Below are 21685 nucleotides of genomic sequence, written 5' to 3'. Positions count from 1 at the left end.
CAGATAATATCACCACCTTCAACACCTCTTAGATAATATCACCACCTTCAACACCTCTTTGTTCTTTTGTCTGTGACATGTTTTGGTTATCTCCTCCTATCACTGCTTGCTTGTCCCAACAACACCCCCCCCCACCACCCCCCCTTAAACCAGCTTATATTTCACCCCTTTCCTATTTTTACTTAGTTCTGTTAAAGGGTCATGAGGACTCGAAACGTCAACTTTGCTCCTGCTGAGTTTTTCCAGGTATTTCTGTTTTTGTTTTGGATTTCCAGCATCTGCAGTTTTTTGTTTTTGTTTTTATCTTTGTTATTATTATTGCTTCATGTGAATGACCTTTCACCAGAAACATGGTTAACTCTTTCTCTCTGCACACATGCTGCCAAACCTGCTGAGCATTTTCTGTTTTGATGGATCATCATTTCAATCATGCGCTAAGCATTCCCAATCTCCAAAAAAAATAGGTGCGCCGATTAGAAAGGCTTGGGGAAAGGCCAGTTAAAGTCCCTAGAACCTTGCTCCAAGTCGTGTCAAAGATGCAAATAAAATGTCAAATCATGACAGTGTCAATACAGTATTTTTGCCATAAATCTTTTTAGCTGGATTCTCTGCATTAATACTCATTGCTTGCTCTCTGCTTTTCTTCTTCCAAATGCCCTGAAAGTTCCTCCCTGTGCAGGAGGCAGCATTGACACTGTCACAGACTTACAGCCATCATGTTCGGGGGCTGAAACAAAAACAAAAATACCTGGAAAAACTCAGCAGGTCTGGCAGCATCTGCGGAGAGGAGCACAGTTAATGTTTCAAGTCCAAATGACCCTTCAACAGAACTGCAGGATTTCCAGCATCCGCAGATTTTTGCTTTTACCTTAATGTTCGGGGGCTGTCCTTCCCTACCAAGAAATCTCTCCAATTCCACCATTTCAGCACTTAGTCTGCTAGATAGATAGGATCTTGGAACTGAAGTAGCTTTTCAGCCTTCAAGCCTGCAGCACCATTTAATTAGATCATGGCTGATCTCTATCATAACTCCATTTTCAGTCCTTGGCTCCATATCTGTTGATACTCATACCTAACAAAGCTCTAACACAAGTGCAAAATACTGCAGATGCTGGAAATCAAATAGAGACAGATAATGCTGGAAATATTGAGACATTGCAGTCCTTTAAAACCAGCCCTACGGTGTAAGGGTCATGTGGTCAGTGCAGCCAATCAACACCAAGCGTGGGGAATCTCATAAGGGGGTGGAGTTTTCCTGGCCTGGGGGACTGTATTGTGGCCTTGCAGGCAGCTAATCCAACAGCTCTGTAAATAAAGTTCGTTGTCCACCTAAAGAAGCTGCTTGGTAGTACATCTCTACATCTAGTGATGAGAATAAGTGATCCTGGCACTATCTCTCACCCTGCAACTGTGAGTATCTCATTTTAAAGAAGGAAAGGAAGAAAAAATATATACTCACCAGGATGCCTCTCTTCGGGAGGGTCAACCCTTTGACACCTCCATGGAGGATTGGAGTCAATACATCGAGCACCTTGGGGTTTATTTCCAGGCCAATGAAATAGGGCAGGAGGCAAAGCAATTCTCTTGAGCATCTGTTGGAGTCAAACCTTATTTGCAGTCTCACAGCCGCAGGCATGCCCGACTCCAAATCGTTCAGTAAGCTCGAGGGTTTAGCGAAGGGCCATTTTCAGCCCAAACCATCGGTCATATATAAAGCTTCAAATTTAATGTGGCGGTGAGGGCCTCAGGCGAATCAATCGTGACTTATATTGCCAACTTGAAGCAACTGTCAGAGCACTATAATTTCGGAGTGACCTTGAATGACATTCTACAGGATCGGTTAGTTTTTGGAGTGCGCAACAACACCATTCAGCGTTGAATGCTTGTAGAAGATGATCTAATTTTTAAATGAGCAATGAAGATAGCACAGTACATGGAAGGCACTGAGAAAGATTCGCAGGAGCTACAGAGTTTGCCAAATAGCGCCGTTTACCAGTAAGGACAGGAACCTGCAACCAGGCATGGCACCAAAACCGCTGAAGCAGCAGCGAAGTCGGAATCATTCCCAATTACCCAGAAATCAAAAAAATATACTGGAGGCAATTAGACCGCAATCCTGAAGTTGAAATGTGATTGATGTGGGAGTAACCACACTCCTGAAACACGTAGAATTAAGGAGGCCTATTACTGTCGCAAAATAGGATATTTGATAAAGCAGTGCAGAGCTAAGTCCATTCGCCAAGTAACCAGCCAGCAAAGATGTTAGAAGTACATAATGTGAAAGAACCTTAAGTTACTGATTCTGACAATCACTCTCTTTTTAATCTTAAAGCAGTCAAGGCAGACCCTGTTACTATCACACTCCACATGAATGGGAAGCCTCTCGTAATGGAGGTGGATACAGGGGCGTTAGCCACAGTGGTGGGTGAGCACACATTTCAGTACCTGAGGGAAGGTACTCAACCCTTGAGCCTGGAGATAACTTCTGCCCAGTTGAAGACTTACATGGGAGAAGCAATAAAAGTGAAAAACACCGCCATGATACCTGTGAGCTATGGGCAGCAGTCAGCCCAGCTCCCAGTAATAATAGTGACTGGGGAAGCCATGATTGGCCAAAAGAAATCAAGCTAAATTGTTCCGAGATTTTTCAAGTGTGGGCAGGAGGACTAGATTTGTTGAAAAAACATGACAGCATCTTTCGCAACAAAAAATTAAAGGCTTGCAAGCCAAGATTTATGTTTCTCCAGAGGCAACTCTCTGATTTTATAAGGCAGGACCGGTACCAATGGCCTTAAGAGAAAATGTGGATGCTGAGTTAAACAGGTTGGAGGAACTAGGCATCACACAGCCAGTTCAATTTACAGAATGGGCTGCACCTATTGTCCCCATACTGAAACCGGATGAGACCATCCGCATTTGCAGTGATTATAAGCTAACAAGTTAATCAGGCCACCAAGTTGGATAAATATCCAATTCCAAGAATTGAAGACTTGTACGCAAAGCTGGCAGGAGGTCAATCCTACAATAAGTTGGATATGAGTCACGCGTACCAGCAACTCGAGTTAGATAACACATACCGGGGGTATGCCACAGTAAACACGCACAAAGGCCTGATCCAGTATACGCGCCTCCTTTTTGGGGTGTCTTCAGCATGTGCAATATTTTAAAGGACAATAGAGAGTCTGCTACAGGGACTACCACAGGTTGTTGAATACCTTTATGATATCCTCATAACTGGATCGACAGAAGCCGAGCATTTAGCAAACTTAGAGGACGTATTAAAAAGATTTCTGAAAGGGGAGTTCACCTAAAAAAGGAGAAATGCACCTTCCAAGCAACTGAGGTTACCTATCTGGGGCAGCGTGTAGATGCACAAGGATTTACACCCCATGGAAGAAAAGGTTAAGGCGATAAAGGAGGCACCTTCCCCCATAAATATCACCAAACACAAATCATTTTTAGGGATGGTAAACTACTATGGCCGATTTTTACCCAACTTATCGACTGTATTAGCCCCCCTTGCGTATGCTGCTGAAGAAACACCATCACTGGTCCTGGAAGGCTCCACAGGAAGACGCCTTCAACAGAGTAAAACAACTGCTGCACTACTTAACCTTGTTAGTGCACTTCAACCCATCTAAAGAATTGATATTGACCTGCGACATCTCTCCATATGGCGTTGGTGCAGCATTTTCCCATGAAATGGACGATGGTTCTGAGAGGCCAATAGGTTATGTATCAAAAGCACTCTCAGTGGCCAACAAAGGTTATTCGCAGATTGAGAAGGAAGGACTGTCAATAATCTTCGGAGTTAGAAAATCCCACCAGTACTTACATGGCAGGCACTTTACTATCATCTCCGATTATAAACCGCTTTTGGGCCTTTTCAAAGAAGTCAAGGCTATCCCGCCGATAGCCTCAGCAAGAATTCAGCAATGGGCATTAGTTCTGTCCGCCTCTGAATACACTTTCAAGCACTGATCTGGGATACACATAGCGAACACGGACGCTCTTGGCCGCTTACCCTTGCAAGAAAGCATTGTGTATACTCCTGTACCCGAAGACATCAGTCCTTGCATTGAATTTCTTAGACACATCGTCCATCTGTGCGAAGCAGATCAGGAACTGGACCAATCGAGATCTGCTTCTGTCGAAAGTGAGAGACCAGATACTTCCAGAATGGTTAAATGCGGCAGTCTCTGAGAAAATGAAACCATTTTTTACCCACAAATATGAATTGAGTTGTGAGGATGGCATCATACTCTGGGGAACAAGAGTAGTCATTCCTGTACCAGGCAGGAAACTGCTCCTAACCGAATTACGCAGTGCTCATCCTGGTGTTTCTAAGATGAAAGGAGTTAGGTGTGATGACCTGGTATAGATGCCGATATCAAGAAGCTAGTCAAGCACTGTCAACAATGCCAACTGCAGCAAAAGTTGCCAGCCACAGCCCCCCTACACCCTTGGGAATGACCTGGCCGGCTATGGGTGTGGATCCATATAGACTACATGGGTCCATTCCTAGGCACAACATTTTTGCTTATAATCGATGCACACTTAAAATGGATGGAGATTTTTGAGGTGAAATCACCTACATCTCATGCTACCATCAAAAGGTTACGCCAATGCTTTTCGACTCATAGATTGCCCAAAGTTATTGTATCAGACAATGGAGCCGTATTTACAAGTGCTGATTTCAGAACTTCACCAGTCCAAACGGCATTAAACACATCCGAACTGCACCTTACCAGCTAGCATCAAACGGACTAGCCAAGAGGGCCATCCAAACTTTCAAGTCAGGACTAAAAAAATTGTCGGGAGGAACCTTGGAAACCAAAATCTCACACTTCCTTCTTAGCTACCGCACAACTCCAGGTGCAACAAGGGGAGTTCCACTAGCAGAACTGCTTATGAAGCATTATCTCAGAACAAGACAGCCTCGTATTTCCAAATTTTCCGGGGAGGGTAGAGAAGAATCAAGGTAATCAGAAAACAAGCCACGATTTGCATATTAGAGGCTGGAAATTTATGGTAGATGAAACTGTATATGTAAGGAACTATGGTAGTGGTCCAAGCTGGATCCCAGGGATTATTGTCTGTGAGACCGGATCCCTTTCATACCAAGTAGACGTGGAAGGTCAGATTGTTCATGTGGATCACCTGAGGAGCAGGGAGACGCTTCCACAGTCAGTGTTACCATCAAGGAATGTTATCGAACCCGTAAGCACCAAAGTACCTGATCAACCTGTTATAGACATGGATGTCTCCATTGAATCAAATAGTGATGAACTGCCTGTGCCAAAAGAGGTACCTTTTATCACGGTTCCTGGTAGTGTTGATCCTGAAGCAGAGCCTCAGGCTATAGAATCACACCACTCTACCGGAAACAGAAAACCCCCTCAATGAGTTGATTTCTAATTGCTGGGTCTATGTATATAAGTGTATAACCTGAATTCATGACAAAGTGCAAGTGTGATTATTTCTAAGATTTTTCATATTGTTTTCTATTCACCTGTATAAAGTAATTTGTGTAAGGCATGTAAAACAAGGAATTAAAGGGGGAGGGATGTGGTGATTGTTACTTTAAAGATAGCCTTACTGAGTAAGGGTCATGTGGTCAGAACAGCCAATCAACACTGAACCTGGGGAATCTCATAAGGGGTGGAGTTTTTCTGACCTGGGGGAGTATATTGTAGCTTTTCTAGAAGCAGGCAGCTAATCCAACAGCTCTGTAAATAAAGCTTGTTGTTCAACTGAAGAAGCCTCTCGGCAGAACCTCTACAGGCAGCACCTGCAGTGTGAGAATCAGAGCTAATGTTTCAGGTCAATAACTTTCCATTAGGGCTGGAAGAAGTTAGAGACTTAACAGCTTTTAAGCAAGTACAGAGGCAGGGAAAAGGGGGAGGAAGGAATGAAAGGATAGCTCAAAGTGGAAGGTGGGAGAGATTGAAATGACAAAAGCAATTACGGTGCAAGGCAAGTGGATCAAGGAAAGAAGGAAGAGATGGATGTACAGCAGCTGTAAATGGCAACACCAGAATCTTTACCAGCATCTGCTGTCTGAAAAAAATGGGAGTGGTGGTTATGATCTGAAACTGTTGAACTTACTGCTGAGTTGTAACGTGTCTTATCAACAGACGAAGTGCTGTTCCTCGAGCTTCTGTTGAGGTTCATTGGAATGCTCATTAGGAGGCTATAATCAGAGAGGTCAGAATGGAGATGGGACAGAGAATTAAAATGGCAAATGACCAGAAGCTCAGGGTCAGCTTGTGGACTGAATGGAGGTGTTCAGCTTCATTGAAACAGTCTAGAAGGTGGAGGACGGAGAGCACAGACTGGGAGTGGAGCGGAAAATTAACATGACAGGTGACTGGAAACTTGGGATTATGCTTGTAGACTAAAAGGAGGTGTTCAGAAAAACATTCACCCAATCTGCACTTGGTCTCCCCAGTGTGGGGGAGACTGCATTTTCAGCAGCAAATACAGTATACTAAATTGGAAGTAGTACAAGAAAATCACTCCCGTGCTTTTACAGGAAGGTGCCGTGGAAAGGGTAGCAGCAGTTTGCGGTGATGGAAGAGTGGACCAAGATGTCACAGAGGAAATAATACTTTTGAAATACTTAAAAGGGAGAAGAAGATGTGTTTGGTGGTGGCATTGCAGTGAACATGGCAGAAAATGATACACAATATGGAAGATGGTGGGGTGGAAGGTGAAGACAAGGAGAATTCTATCTTGGTTCTGGGAGGGAGATGAATGGATGAATGCACAATTGTCGACAGAGTCAAGGATCCTTGGTTGAGGAAAATGGAAGACAAATCAGAAGAGCTGGTAAGGATGGTCAAAAAAAAATTTTTTAAAAGTGGCATCCAGAAAAGAAAATGTCAGTATTTCAGCCATTTGATCAGAACTGAAAAGCTACAGAGATCTCTTCTGGAAGGCAATGTGGAGGGCAGCAGAAAGAGGAGTCAGCCTAGGCATAGCTGGCAGACAAGCTACAGTGGATGTGTGAGGATGGTGCAAGACAGATTAGCGGGACACAGCGTGACAGCAGATTTCCTGGTAGCAGTAGCTGCAGGTAAGGAAGGTGGCATCATCAGAACAGATGTAAGGGAAACAGAGAAACTGGGAGAGTTGAATAGTATCCTTACAGGAAGCATGATAGGAGTCTGTGAATTTATAGTCAATATTTGTTAACAGCCTATCCCCGGAAATATGCATAAAGAAGTTTAGAACAGGAATGGAAGAGTCCGATATGGACCGTATGAAGGCAAAGTGTGGAAATTAGAAGCAAAGTGATGAAATTTTCCAGTTCACAGCATGAGCAGGAAGTGACACTGATAAAATCATCAATGCACAAGAAAAAGAAGAGAGAGGGAATGTATGTAGGACTGGAATGCGGGATGTTCCATTTATCCCATGAAGAAGTAGGCATGGCCAGGCCTTGTATGGGTTCCCATAGTGACACCTTATTTTGGAGGAAGTGTGAGGAATCAAAAGAGAAGTTGTTCAAAGTAAGACCTAGTTCAGCCTGACATAGGATGGGGGAAGTGAATGTGGATTGGTTGGGCCTCTATACAAGGAAGAAACCAAGAACCTGCAGTCCATCCTGATGGGGATGCAGTTATGGAAGCATTGGGTATCCAAGGCAAAAAGGAGACAGTTAAGGCTAAGAAACTGGAAACTGTTAAAGTGGTGGAGGGTATCAAAAGAGTTGTATATGGAGTTTAATAGAGACAGGACAAGGGGAGGAAAAAATAAAGTCAAAGTCGGAAGGAATAAATTCTATCAGGCACGAACAGGCTGAAACAGTGGATCTACCGGGATAACCCTGTTGTGGATCTTGAGAAAGAGGTAGGAGTGGAAACTATGTGTGGTTGATGGACTATAAAACTGAAGGCCAGGGAGGAAGGTCTCCAGGGGATGTCAGTGATGGCCTGGGAAAGCATGGCTTGATGTTCAATGCTGGGGTCAAGTTCCAGGAGAAGTAGAAGGAGGTGCCAGAGAGTTGCCATTCATTCATCACAAGGTAGAGGTCTGTGTGCCCTACAACAACCCTTCTCTTGTCAACAGGTTTAATGACAATGTCAGAGTCAGACCTGAGAGAACATGGGACTCCAATTTCAGAGGGAGGTAGAGAGAGTGAAGGAAACAGAGAAAATGAGATGGCTAATGTCATGCAGCAGTTCCTCATCAGAAATGTGGAGAAGGTAAGAGGCCAGAGGGAGAGCTCCAGATGGAATGGGAATTCTGGAGACAGGGAAAAGGATTTACCTTGTGGGATGAGGGCTCCTGGCTAAAGAAGTGAGTGTAGAGGCAAAGACGATGGGAGAACTCAGCGATGGCTAAGCTTGAAATTCATTGAAGTGGGTGCATAGGGGGATGAAGCTAAGGCCTTTGCTGAGGACTGGTCATTTAAGGTCAGCTCAGAGAGGATAGTGAAAACAAGGCGATAGCTCAGATTGGATTGAAGATCTGTCCAGCTCAGGTTTGAAAGCTCTGTTCAACTTCTGCAACCTTTTGGGGAAGGGAATTCCAGATTTCTATCACATTTTGTGTGGAAAAAAATGCCCCTTTATTTCCTTCTGAAATGGTCTAGCTTTAAATTTGAAGACTATGTTCCCTTGTTCTAGAAAGCCCCACTCTGTATTCACCTTTTTAGTCCTTTTAAGCTCTCCTCATAATGTAACCTTCAGAAGCCCAGTGTGGCTTTCATAAAGATCGGATCATTATCTGCACTGGGCGGGCGGGGGCGGAAATGTATTGCTACGGGGAAAAGGCAGGGGAGTGGTGCTAGGTGATTTGCTCCTTCAGAAGGCTGGCACAGGCACGACGGGCCAAATGGTCTTCTTCTGTGCTGTAACCATTCTGTGATTCTATAATTCTGGAGTGACTGTGGGTGACCCATTCACTACCACTTTATGTTCCAGAATTAGGTTCTGGAAAGTCTGGACATTTGTGCTTCAAAAGCACAAATCTCTCATTTTTGCTCATGTACGTGATTGCCCGAGGGTTTTTTATTTTGCTGTTTATGAATTGACTTCTCTCAGGCTTGGATTGTTGCCTGCTCCGGTCATTTAATTAGCCGATTCATTAACATGTGAAAACCATGTTATATACGGCTTACTTTGGTGGCTACACAGGGCCAGGCACGTATGTTTAGTAGAGTCCAACACCACAGCAGGGTGGAATTTGAATGACAGTATGAATTCCTTTCAAGGATAGAGGATATATGCATATTAAAATTATATCATGCGCTGCTGTGATGCAATTTGTGCCAAGAGCTGCTGAGTTTCTGCGAAATCAGGAATGTATTCATGCGAACCTCAATCCCAAAATCCCAAAGGACACAGCACATACATAAACATTACTCATACATATGGAAGATAATAAAAGTGAGTCACTATTTTTCCCCTAAAAAAAGCGTATTGACATTAAAATCCCAGTCATAAGATGTCTGGCTCGCCCTGGTCGTTGTTATAGAAAGTATTCCGAGAATCAGTTCAATGTCTGACCGACGTGAACTCCACACGAGCGAAGTGAATCGAAACTTAATGAGCTTCGGTTTCTCTGCTGCTTTCACCATTTAAAGCGGGTCAGCAAGGCAGTGCATAAAACCCACAGCGCGTATTCGCTGTTTGCAATCCTACATCAGCCCACATTGCAAGAGCGGGAATGTCAGTGGGAATTATTTCCCAAACTGTGCAGTTGCGTCCCCCAGCCCCTAACAATAGGGAATCCATTCATCCAGTTCATGCATCTAAACGAAGGAAAGCATGTCTAAATTCGTGGTGAAGTGGTAGTTTCTTCATGTACTTCCCCCTCTATAATCTAGAAAAGTTCCTTCTTTCGCTTTTGCTAAACCCGATGTCCTTTTAACCTAAAACAAAAACAGAATTACCTGGAAAAACTCATCGGCTCCGCCGATGCTGCCAGACCTGCTGAGTTTTTCCAGGTATCTTTTTAAGGCATCTTAGGCACACCACAGGCTTCTCACTGGTGGTTTTATGTTGCCCCGCTATGAGTTGATGACAAGTTGGTGTGATGCGTAACACCTTTGCATTCATTTTATTTTCTGCTTCATTTTGTTAATTCATTAAATGTTTACATGTGAGCATGGCTCAGGGTGATTCCTTACTTCCTGCAGGTGGACGGGAACCCGTGATGTTATGAGTGACTTGTTTGTCATTGAGCTTTATTGACAAGGCACATAGTTAGTGTTCCTAACCAGGCAGATGTTGCTCTCAGGTATGGAGTATGGAGCCTGCAGCCCTGGCTTGTGTTGGAGGTCCATCTGTGGTGTTCTAGCTGAAGGTTCATTGGATTAAAGCCTCCTGGGTGTCCCTGCCTCCCTGGAGTATGCCCGGGTCAGCGTCTACTCCCTCAGCGTTCTCCTGTGTGTGCTCATCCTCGGACTCACTGCTCTGCTCATCGTGTGCAGCCGGAGCAACTGCGTCTACACCTTCTTTCTCCACTGCTTCGCCTCTTTCCAGCGCCAGAGTGTGGAGAGCGCAGCTTGCAACCACTATCAGCGACACACGATCTGGGGGGTACTGGAGTGTGCCCCCTGAGGGGTCCAGGCATCGGAAGCGCATCATGAGAAGACCGATGGTTCTCTCTCTACCACAGCCCTTGTGGAAGCGTGGCTCCAATTATACCGCTGCTCAGCTTCTGTTCTTGGATGGCAGAGAGGCGTCATGAGCTACCTTCTGAGTGGATAGCCCTTGTCACCCAGCAGCCATTCATCCAGCCGAGCTGGAGCACTGAAGAGCCCCAGCACCTGGGAGTGTCTGAGGATGTAGGCGTCGTGGGAGCTGCCTGGGTACCTGGCACAGACTTGCAGAATCTGCATCCAGTGATCACACACTATCTGCACGTTCATGGAGTGGAAGCCCTTCCTGTTGATGAAGGCACCGGGCTCACCTGCTGGCGCCTTGATGGCCACATGTGTACAGTCTATAGCACCCTGGACATGGGAGAAGCCAGCAATGGCCTCTGGCTCGCTGTGTCTGGTTGGCCTCGTCCCAGCGGTAGTGAATGAAAGTCAATGCGCGCCTGAACAGAGCGTCTGTCACCAGCTTGACACAAGTGTGGACAGCTGACTGGGAGACTCTGCAAAGATCACCCACCGACCCCTGGAAAGTGCAGGAGGCATAGAAGTTTAGGGTAGCCATGACCTTAAATGCCACTGACATGGGGTGCCCAACCACACAGTTGGAGCTGATCTCAGGCCCAATCATCTGACACTGGAGGTCACTGTCTCCATAGGGAGACGGAGCCTCCTTCGGCATTGTACCTCAGACATATTGAGGTAGCTGCTTCGTCGCCTGTAAACCCCAGCAGCAGGATAGTGGCGTCTTCTGTGGCCCCTTCCACCTTGGACAACCTCTTGGCCCTGCACCTCTCCTGCCAAAGGTGGCTCCCCTAGAGGCTGAATGTGGACTCCTGGCCTCCTTCCCCTTCTGGCCCTCCCTTCCTCCTCAGAGGAGGTGCCTCCAGTGGGAAGGCTTCCTGAAGCCTGCAGGCCCCAAAAATGATGTTTACTCCAGAGTCCTGACCTGAAGCCTGTCACACCTGTCCAAGCAGCTGTGAAGATTTTTGAAGTATTCCTGCTCACACAGGATGGGGTTTATAAAAATGTGGCCTACTCATCTGCCCATTGCGCCCTAGCGACGACCTGAAGATCGCACAGGCCCCAAAAAATCAGCATCAATTACCGCCTCAAGGGCCTTACGTGGCCCGTTAATTAATGGCGGGTGCGCAGCAGAGATCATCAGGCGCCCGCCCACCGAAATATCGCGATGGCGCGCGGCGATGTCGGGACACTCGCCCAAAGTCACCGCGCGTCATTTTACACGTCGACGTGCATGCCGTGAAAATTCTGGCCCAAGTATTTACACATTTGGACCTCTACACGAGGTTGGAGCTTCTTCTTCCAGATCACTCTTATTTCTGTCATGTGATCTGACATCATCATTACATTCGCATCACGTATGCTTCTGGTGTTAATCCTTTACACACATGGATGGATGAAACTGTTCCGCACTGTACATTTGACCCATATATATTTGGAAGCTACAAAGGACATAGACTGGACAATACCATACAGACAGAGTTCAACATGGGGATTTGAAAGGTCGTCCGCTTTGGACCTCAAAGGCAGAGCAGAATATTTTTGCTCTGGCAAGTGGTTAGGGAATGCAGAAGAGTAAAGCAATTCAGGGTTCCAAGTGCACAGGTCATTTAGTAATCAAGTACAAAAAGCTATCAAAGGCTAAGGGGTTGTTGGCATTTATCTCTAGGGAGCTGGAATACCAAGGCTGGGTGGGGGGCAGTGTTGCTCAACAACTTTAGATCTTGAACTCCCTCCCCCATCCCCACCCCCTTTCCGTTTCTTCCCCCTCCCTTTTTTTTCCAATAATTTATATCAGTTTTTCTTTTCCCACCTATTTCCATTATTTTTAAATCTATAACTGTAATGCCCTGTCAGTCTTTCCACCCCACCCCCACTAGAGCTGTACCTTGAGTGTCCTGCCATCCATTCTTAATTAGCACATTCTCTTAGATAATATCACCACCTTTTACACTTTGTCTTTGTTCCTTTGTCTGTGACATCTTTTGATTATTTGCTCCTATCACTGCTTGCTTGTCCCTACAACCACCCCCCCTCAACTTCTCTCCCCCCATCACCCCCCTCCCCCCCCCACCTTAAACCAGCTTATATTTCACCCCTCTCCTAACTTTACTCAGTTCTGCTGAAGGGTCATGAGGACTCGAAACGTCAACTCTTTTCTTCTCCGCCGATGCTGCCAGACCTGCTGAGTTTTTCCAGGTAATTCTGTTTTTGTTTTGGATTTCCAGCATCCGCAGTAGTTTTTTGTTTTTATCTCCTTTTAACCTACATTGCTCATGAGTTCAATAAAATAGAACAATGCTTCAATTTTAAGTGTTTCTGAGGATCGTTGGTACTCAAGAACAGAACATCCTGTTTTGCACCCAGCAATAATATGTCATACACAAAGCTCAATGTATTTGTAAACTTCACCTTGCTTCAGGTACACCCCATAGTGTGTGCTCAGAGTACCTCAGAGCGTCATGATGTGACAGGCAGTGTGTTGAACGCACTGCCTATTCGGAGAGGAGGAGCCTGCCAGATCCAGTTTTGTATCACTTTCTGACCTGAGGGAATGGAGTAAAGGCAAAATACTGCAGATGCTGGAAATCTGAAACAAAAACAAAAAATGCTGGAAAAACTCAGCAGGTCTGACAGTATCTGTGGAGAGAAAGACAGAGTTAACATTTCGAGTCCATACGACTCTTTTTCAGAGCTAAAGGGAAGTAGAAAGGTGGTGAAATATATACTCTTTAAGGAGGGCGGAACAGGTGAAGCTGGATAGAAGGCCAGCGATAGGTGGAGGCAAAGGAGAGATTGCGAAAGATGTCATAAACAAAAGGTTAAAGGGTTGTTGATAGTGGTGGTACTGGCTAAAGAAGATGCTAATGGTGACATTAATAGTGGAAAGCTGAATGTGATAGTGGCAGGACCAGGGTAAGCACTCCGGAAAGTGACAGATGGCCCACGTGGGGGTGGGGTGGGGGGAGGGAATGGAGGTGACCAGGTGTATTGATTAGGGTAGTGCAGTTGATGTCGTTTATATGGATTTCAGCAAAGCCTTTGACAAGGTCCCACATGGGAGACTTATAAAGAAGGCAAATGCACATGGGATACAGGGTAATTTGATAAAGTGGATTCAAATTTGGCTTAGTTGCAGGAGGCAGAGGGTGATGACAGAAGGATGCTTTAGTGACTGGAAGCCAGTGTCCAGTGGCTACCGCAGGGATCTGTGCTCGGTCCCCGATTATTTGTCATTTATATAAACAAAATAGATGACTATGTGGGGGGTTGAATTAGTAAGTTTGCGGATGACACAAAGATTGGCCAGGTGGTTAACAGTGAGGATGAGTGTCTTGGGCTACAGGAAGGTATAGAAAGGATGGTCAAATGGGCAGATATGTGGCAGATGGAATTTAACCCCGAAAAGTGTGAGGGATACACTTTGGAAGGAATAATTTGACAAGGAAGTATTCAGTGAACGGCATGGCACTAGGAAGTTCTGAGGAACAAAGGGACCTTGGCGTGTGTGTCCATAGATCTCTGAAGGCAGAGGGGCATGTTAGTGGGGTGGTGAAAAAGGCATATGGGACACTTGCCTTTATTAATTGAGGCATAGATTACAAAAGTAGGGAGGTCATGTTGGAGTTGTATAGCACCTTGGTGAGGCCACAGCTGGAGTATTGTGTGCAGTTCTGGTCGCCACATTATAGGAAGGATGTGATTGCACTGGAGGGGGTGCAGAGGAGATTCACCAGGATGTTGCCTGGGATGAAACATTTAAGTTATGAAGAGAGGTTGGATAGACTTGGGTTGTTTTCATTGGAGCAGAGAAGACTGAGGGACGACCTGATCGAGGTGTACAAGATTATGAGGGGCATGGACAGGGTGGATAGGGAGCAGCTGTTCCCCTTAGTTGAAGGGTCAGTCACAAGGGGGCATACGTTCAAGGTAAGGGGCAGGAGGTTTAGGGGGGATGTGAGGAAAAACCTTTTTACCCAGAGGGTGGTGACGGTCTGGAATGCGCTGCCTGGGAGGGTGGTGGAGGCGGGTTGCCTCACAACCTTTAAAAAGTACCTGGATGAGCACCTGGCACGTCATAACATTCAAGGCTATGGGCCAAGTGCTGGTAAATGGGATTAGGTTGGTAGGTCAGGTGTTTCTCACGTGTCGGTGCAGACTGGATGGGCCGAAGAGCCTCTTCTGAACTGTGATTCTGTGATACTGTGGTGGGAAAAAAAATCGAAAAGGCTAAAAGCTGGAGATAAAACAATGAATAAAAATGGAAATAAATTTTAAAAATAATGAAAATAAGTGGGAAAAAAATAATTAAATAAAAATGAAAAAATAAAAATGAATAAGAAAAAAGGGGAGGGGGATCAGAAAGGGGTGGGAATGGAGGAGCGAGTTCATGATCTGAAGTTGTTGAACTCAATGTTAAGACCGGAATGCTTTAAAGTGCCTAATCAAAAGATGAGGTGCTGTTCCTCCAGTTTGCGTTGAGCTTCACTGGAACATTGCAGCAGGCCAAGGACGGACATGTGGGCATGGGAGCAGGGTGGAGTGTTGAAATGGCAAGCGACAGGGAGGTCTGGGTCATGCTTGCGGACAGACCAAAGGTGTTCCGCAAAGCGGTCACACAGTCTGCATTTGGTCTCTCCAGTGTAGAGGAGACCTCAATGGGGGCAGTGCATGCAGTAAATCAAATTGAAGGAGGTGCAAGTGAAATGCTGCTTCACTTGAAAGGAGTGTTTGGGCCCTTGGATGGTAAGGAGGGGGGAAGTAAAGGGGCAGGTATAGCACCTTCTGTGATTGCATGGGAAGGTGCCGTGGGAGGGGAGCTCAGGTGTTGGGGGTGATGGTGGAGTGGACAAGGGTGTCTAGGAGGGAATGGTGCCTACGGAATGCCGATGGGAGGGATAATGGGAAGATGTGTTTGGTGGCGGCATGATGCTGGAATTGGTGGAAATGGCGGAGGATGATCCTTTGAATGCGGAGGCTGGTGGGGTGAAAAGTGAGGACAAGGGGGACCCTATCATGGTTCTGGGAGGGAGAGGAAAGTGTGAGAGCAGAGGAGCAAGGGATGGGCCGGACACGGTTGAGGGCCCTGTCAACCACCGTTGATGGGAAACCTCGGTTAAGGAAGAAAGAAGTCACGTCAGAGGAACTGTTTTGGAAAGTGTCGTCTTCGGAACAGATGCGACGGAGGCGAAGGAACTGAAAGAATGGGATGGAGTCCTTACAGGAAACGGGGTGTGAGGAGCTGTAGTCGAGGTAGCTGTGGGAGTCGGTGGGCTTGTAATGAATATTGGTGGACAGTCCATCGCCAGAAATTGAGACAGAGAGGTCAAGGAAGGTAAGGGAAGTGTCAGATGGGCCATGTGAAAATGATGGAGGGGTGGAGATTGGAAGCAAAATTGATAAATTTTTCCAGGTATGGAATCTCGATTACCTGCCTGCACGCATAAATCTCTGGTGCCCGAACATCTGAATGCTAGTTATATTTACTGTTTTTTAAAAAGAGTCAACATCCAGTCGGTGTTTTGATAACATTAATGAAAGATTTTACATTTTTTTAAAAATCCCAGGTAATTTAATGTACAGCCTGGAAACTTCATAAAGTTTACTTTGTCCCATCTGTAGTCACATGACAAACAATGCACAGCCAAGTAGGAGAGTACCTCTGCAAACAAAGGGTAGTGGAAATTTGCAACTCCCCCCGGCAAAAAAACTGTTGAAAAAGTTCAAGACTGAGATTGATAGACTTTAGGCAAGTGTATTAAGAGTTATGAAGTCAAGACAGATTAAGTTAAAATACAGATCAACCATTACCTAATAGAATGGCTGAACCAGCTCAGGGGGTTAATGGCCTACTCCTGTTCCTGTTTAAGTAGCAGATCATGTAGACTGTATATGTAAGAGCCACATAGGATGTTATGATCCCAAAATATTCTTAAAGCATTGTAACCCACATGGTGTGATGTACAGCATGTGAGGATAATTGCTTTTTTTATTCATTCCTGGGATGCGGACATTGCTGACTGGGCCAGCATTTATTGCCCATCCCTAATTGCCCTTCAGAAGGTGGTGGTGAACTGCCTTCTTGAACCAGTCCATGTGGTCTAGGTACATCCACAGTGCTGTGAGGGAGGAAGTTCCAGGATTTTGACCCAGTGACAGTGAAGGAACGAAAATATATTTCCAAGTCAGGATGGTGAATGACTTGGAGGGGAACTTCCAGGTGGTGGTGTTCCCATGTGTCTGCTGCCCTTGTCCTTCTAGACGGTAGTGGTCATGGGTTTGGAAGGTGTTGTCTAAGGTGCCTTGGTTTGTTCCTGCAGTGCACTGCTGCTACTGTGCGTCGGTGGTGGAGGGAGTGAATGTTTGTGGATGGGGTGCCAATCAAGCGGCTGCTTTGTCCTGGACGTTGTCAAGCTTCTTGAATGTTGTTGGAGCTGCACTCATCCAGGTGGGTGGAGAATATTCCATCACACTCCTGACTTGTGCCTTGGGGACAGGCTTTGGGGAGTCAGAGGGTGAGTTGCTTGCTGCAGGATTCCTAGCCTCTGACGTATTCTTGTAACCACAGTATTTATATGGCTAGTCCAGTCTAGTTTCTGGTCAATGATAACTCCCAGGATGTTGATAGTGGGGGATTCTGTGATGATAATGCCATTAAATGTCAAGACTGTCCCTCTTGCACTCTTTATTGAACCAAGGTTGATCCCCTGGCTTGGTGGTAATGGTAGAGTAGGGGATATGCCGGGCCATGAGGTTGCAGATTGTGGTTGAGTACAATTCTGCTGCTGCTGATGGCCCACAGCACCTCATGGTTGCCCAGTCAGTTGCTAGATCTGTTTGAAATCTGTCCCATTTAGCACGGTAGTCGTGCCATACAACACGATGAAGGGGATCCTCAATGTGAAGACGGCACTTCGTCTCCACAATGACTCTGCGGTGGTCAATCCTACCAATACTGTCATGGACAGATGCATCTGCGGCAGGCAGGTTGGTGAGGATGAGGTCAAGTATGTTTTTCCTTCTTGTTGGTTCCCTCACTACCTGCCGCAGACCCAGTCCTTAAGGACTCAGCCAGCTTGGTCAGCAGTGGTGCTACCAAGTCACTCGTGGTGATGGACATTAAAGTCCCACACCCAGGGTACATTCTGCACCCTTGCCACCTTCAGTGCTTCCTCCAAGTTCAACATGGAGGAGCACCGATTCATGAGCTGAGGAGGACAGCAAATAGTAATCAGCAGGAGGTTTCCTTGCCCATATTTGACCTGATGCCATAAGACTTCATGTGGCCCATGACTTCATGTTGAGGACTCCCAGGGCAACTCCCTCCCGACTGTATACCACTGTGCCACCACCTCTGCTAGGTCTGTCCTGCCGGTGGGACAGGACATATCCAGGGATGGTGATGGTGCTGCCTGGGATATTATCTGTAAGATATGATTCCGTGAGGACGACTATATGTTAGGCTGTTGCTTGACTGACATGCTTTTATGAATTTTCTATCTGTACTTTTCATGTTAAACATTCTTTCGTTCCCTTCCTCATTTGAAGGCAGTAAGTTGCAATGGCAATCTCATGGATGACATTAGTCACCCCCTACATCCCCTTTTACCTTGTCCAAATGTGCATTGGCTGGCCTTCATATGTGTGTCTAGACAGTGATTGATGAGATACCACTTAACACTGGGGACACCACAACAGAATCCAATCTCAATTTCTGGTGATAGACTGTCCACTAATATCCATTACAAGCCTACCGACTCCCACAGCTACCTCGACTACAGCTCCTCACACCCCGCTTCCTGTAAGGACTCCATCCCATTCTCTCAGTTCCTTTGCCTCCGTTGCATCTGTTCTGATGATGCCACTTTCAAAAACAGTTCCTCTGACATGTCTTTCTTCTTCCTTAACCGAGGTTTTCCACCCATGGTGGTTGACAGGGCCCTCAACTGTGTCCAGCCCATCTCCTGTGCATCCGCCCTCACACCTTCCTCTCCCTCCCAGAACCATGATAGGGTCCCCCTTGTCCTCACTTATCACCCCACCAGCCTCCGCATTCAAAGGATCATCCTCCGCCATTTCCGCCAACTCCAGTATGATGTCACCACCAAACACATCTTCCCTTCACCCCCCCGGCGGTATTCCGCAGGGATCGTTCCCTCTGGGACACCCTGGTCCACTCCTCCATCATCCCCTACACCTCAACCCCCTCCCACGGCACCTTCCCATGCAACCGCAGAAGGTGCAACACCTGCCCCTTTATTTCCACTCCCCTCACCGTCCAAGGGCCCAAACACTCCTTTCAAGTGAAGCAGCATTTCACTTGCAGTTCCCTCAATTTAGTCTACTGCATTCACTGCTCCCAATGTGGTTTCCTCTACATTGGAGAGACCAAACGCAGACTGGGTGACCACTTTGCAGAACACCTTCGGTCTGTCTGCAAGCATGACCCAGACCTCCCTGTCGCTTGCCATTTCAACACTCCACCCTGCTCTCATGCCCACATGTCCGTCCTTGGCCTGCTGCATTGTTCCAGTGAAGCTCAACGCAAACTGGAGGAACAGCACCTCATCTTCCGACTAGGCACTTTACAGCCTTCTGGACTGAATATTGAGTTCAACAATTTTAGATCATGAACTCTCTCCGCCATCCCCACCCCCTTTCCAATCCCCCTTTTTTCCAATAATTTATATATATTTTTCTTTTCCCACCTATTTCCATTATTTTTAAATGTATTTCCATCCATTGTTTTATCTCTACCTTTTAGCCTATTTCGATCCCTTCCCCCCACCCCACCCCCACTAGGGCTATCTGTACCTTGCTCATCCTGCTTTCTACCCTTAATGTCACTTATTAGCACATTCCTTAGATAATATTAGATAATAACTTAGATAATAACCTTCAACACCTCTTTGTCCTTTTGTCTATGACATCTTTTGGCTATCTCCACCTATCACCTATCACTGGCCCTCTATCCAGCTCTATCTGTTCCACCCCCACTTAAACCAGCTTATATTTCACCTCTTTTCTATTTTTTCTTAGTTCTGTTGAAGAGTCATACGGACTCGAAATGTTAACTGGCAACATAGTATTTGTTGCCCGTTCCAAGTTGCTGAAAAAGCTGAGCACTGGTTCTCTTTGAGAAATAAAAATTAGTCTCACTCAGCATCCTTACAATAGTAAAGGGAGGATAATTTTACCCACACAGGCTGAGTAGGCAGGGCCAGGGGTGGGGGGTTCGGGTGGAGCAGTGGGAATGGGGTGGGGGTGAAGGAGAGAGCATCTATATTTTAACTTATGATAGGGTGGGGTATTTTACTATGTTAAATGGATGATATAAATGCGATTTTTTGTTGTTATATCAACCCAGCATATGTGGGCATGTGGGAAAAAGCTCAGTATAATGCCTCACCTGAAAGATGGCACCCTGACATTGCAGCACTCTTTCAGTTTGCATAAGAATGTCAGTCTAGAATACGCTCTGAAGTTGGGTGCTCTGATTATACCCGACACCTTCTCACCCAGAAACAAACTGAATCATGCTGACAACTCATGGCCAATAAAATAAGGGGGCAGAATTTCTGTAGCATTCTCCCAATCTGCTGCTATAACATTGGCAGAGTAATATAAAAGGGTTAATATTGATTTTTGGCTTTTGCCTGCAAAGTTTCTTTTAGAAGGCTGGAAATGTCAGTTTTGTTTCCAGTGAAATGTACAGTGGGAATTAAAAGTTACCAGAGACTTTAACTGATAAGCATTCAGCTACAAGTTTCCTTTGTTCAAGTCCATAGATATTTACTGCTAGGGATTAACTCCTCCAAGGACACTGCTGCACAAGACAAGTGATAACTCGCTTGCAGAACAGTATTGGACCCTTGTCTGCATTTGAATGTCTTGATTGACAGCTTATCCAAGGTGAAAGCTTGATGAGTCATTCTTGTTAAAACTGAAGTTATTGCAGTTGATTGGATAATGTAATTTAGAAATCTTCTATTCCAACCAAGATGACAACTCTGGCAGCAGTACTATCATGGTCAAAGATCATACTTCTCTTTGATTTCAATACCAATGTGGGAGAAAACTATGCTCTTTAGGCAAACACCATTGGGAAGCATGGAGTTGGCAAGTCCAACCCCAATGGTGTACGCCTCCGTACCCTGTGCACTGAACACAATCTTGTGATCACTAACACCTTTTCCACCAAAACAATTGACTCATGATATCCTGGTGACAGCCAAGATCGAAGCACTGACACCTAAAAGGCATAGCTGGGATTTTCGAGTCCCTCCTGGTGCGAGACCAGAAGTTCCCGACCGAAGTCAACGGATCTTTGGCTGGTGCAACAAATTTTCCACCCCGCTTGCAACGATTTCTGCCGCAGGCGGAACCAGATAGTCCCAGCCAATGTGACAGTCAGGACCAGGGATTGAAAAGATGTGCATATTACACATGCTATGGTTATGGCCGAGAAATGCTGGACAGACTACAGGCATTCACTCGCTATTGCTGCATGAGGCAGCCCCCAAAAGGAACCAACAGTCGCAACAAATACAGAGAAAGTTCAAGAGCTCTGACCTGTCAAATGGTGCCAAGCTCAAGGAATTGCCATTGAGCAACGCCCAAGATGACTGGCAATCATGGAAATCCATCATCACTCCTACATGCCTATAAAGTAAAGGATACTATTCTCTTTAGTGTGTAGGAGCAGGGAGACCTGGGTGTATATGTACATAAGTAATTAAAGGTGGCAGGACAGGTAGAGAGAGCTGTTTCTAAAGCATGTTCTAGGCTTCATTAATAGTGGCATAGAGTACAAGAGCAGGAAGTTTATAATAAACTTATATAAGACATTGGTTAGACCTCAGCTGGAGTATTGTGTACAGTTCTGGGCACCACACTATAGGAAGAATGTGAACGCATTGGAGAGAGTGCAGAAGAGGTTTACAAGAATGGTTCCAGGGATGCGACACTTTAGTTATGAGGAAAGATTGGAAAAGTTGGGACTGTTTTCCTTGGAGAGGAGAAAGCTAAGAAGAAACTTGATAGAAGTTTTCA

The 21685-nt window shown here is 45.8% G+C and overlaps 1 protein-coding gene across 1 annotated transcript in view; it reads right to left on the bottom strand.

Moving 5' to 3' along the window:
* Positions 1-13093, bottom strand: part of map3k8 (mitogen-activated protein kinase kinase kinase 8) — a 46116-nt gene extending 33023 nt beyond the window's left edge. The window contains exon 1 of the mRNA XM_078537831.1: positions 13046-13093. The gene's annotated coding sequence lies outside the window, so the exon portion shown is untranslated. The remainder of the gene's footprint in view (positions 1-13045) is intronic.
* Positions 13094-21685: the final 8592 nt, after the last annotated feature.

Source organism: Cetorhinus maximus, chromosome 3, assembly GCF_964194155.1.
Source record: "Cetorhinus maximus chromosome 3, sCetMax3.hap1.1, whole genome shotgun sequence".
Taxonomy (NCBI): domain Eukaryota; kingdom Metazoa; phylum Chordata; class Chondrichthyes; order Lamniformes; family Cetorhinidae; genus Cetorhinus; species Cetorhinus maximus.
This window is presented reverse-complemented; position numbering and strand designations above follow the sequence as displayed.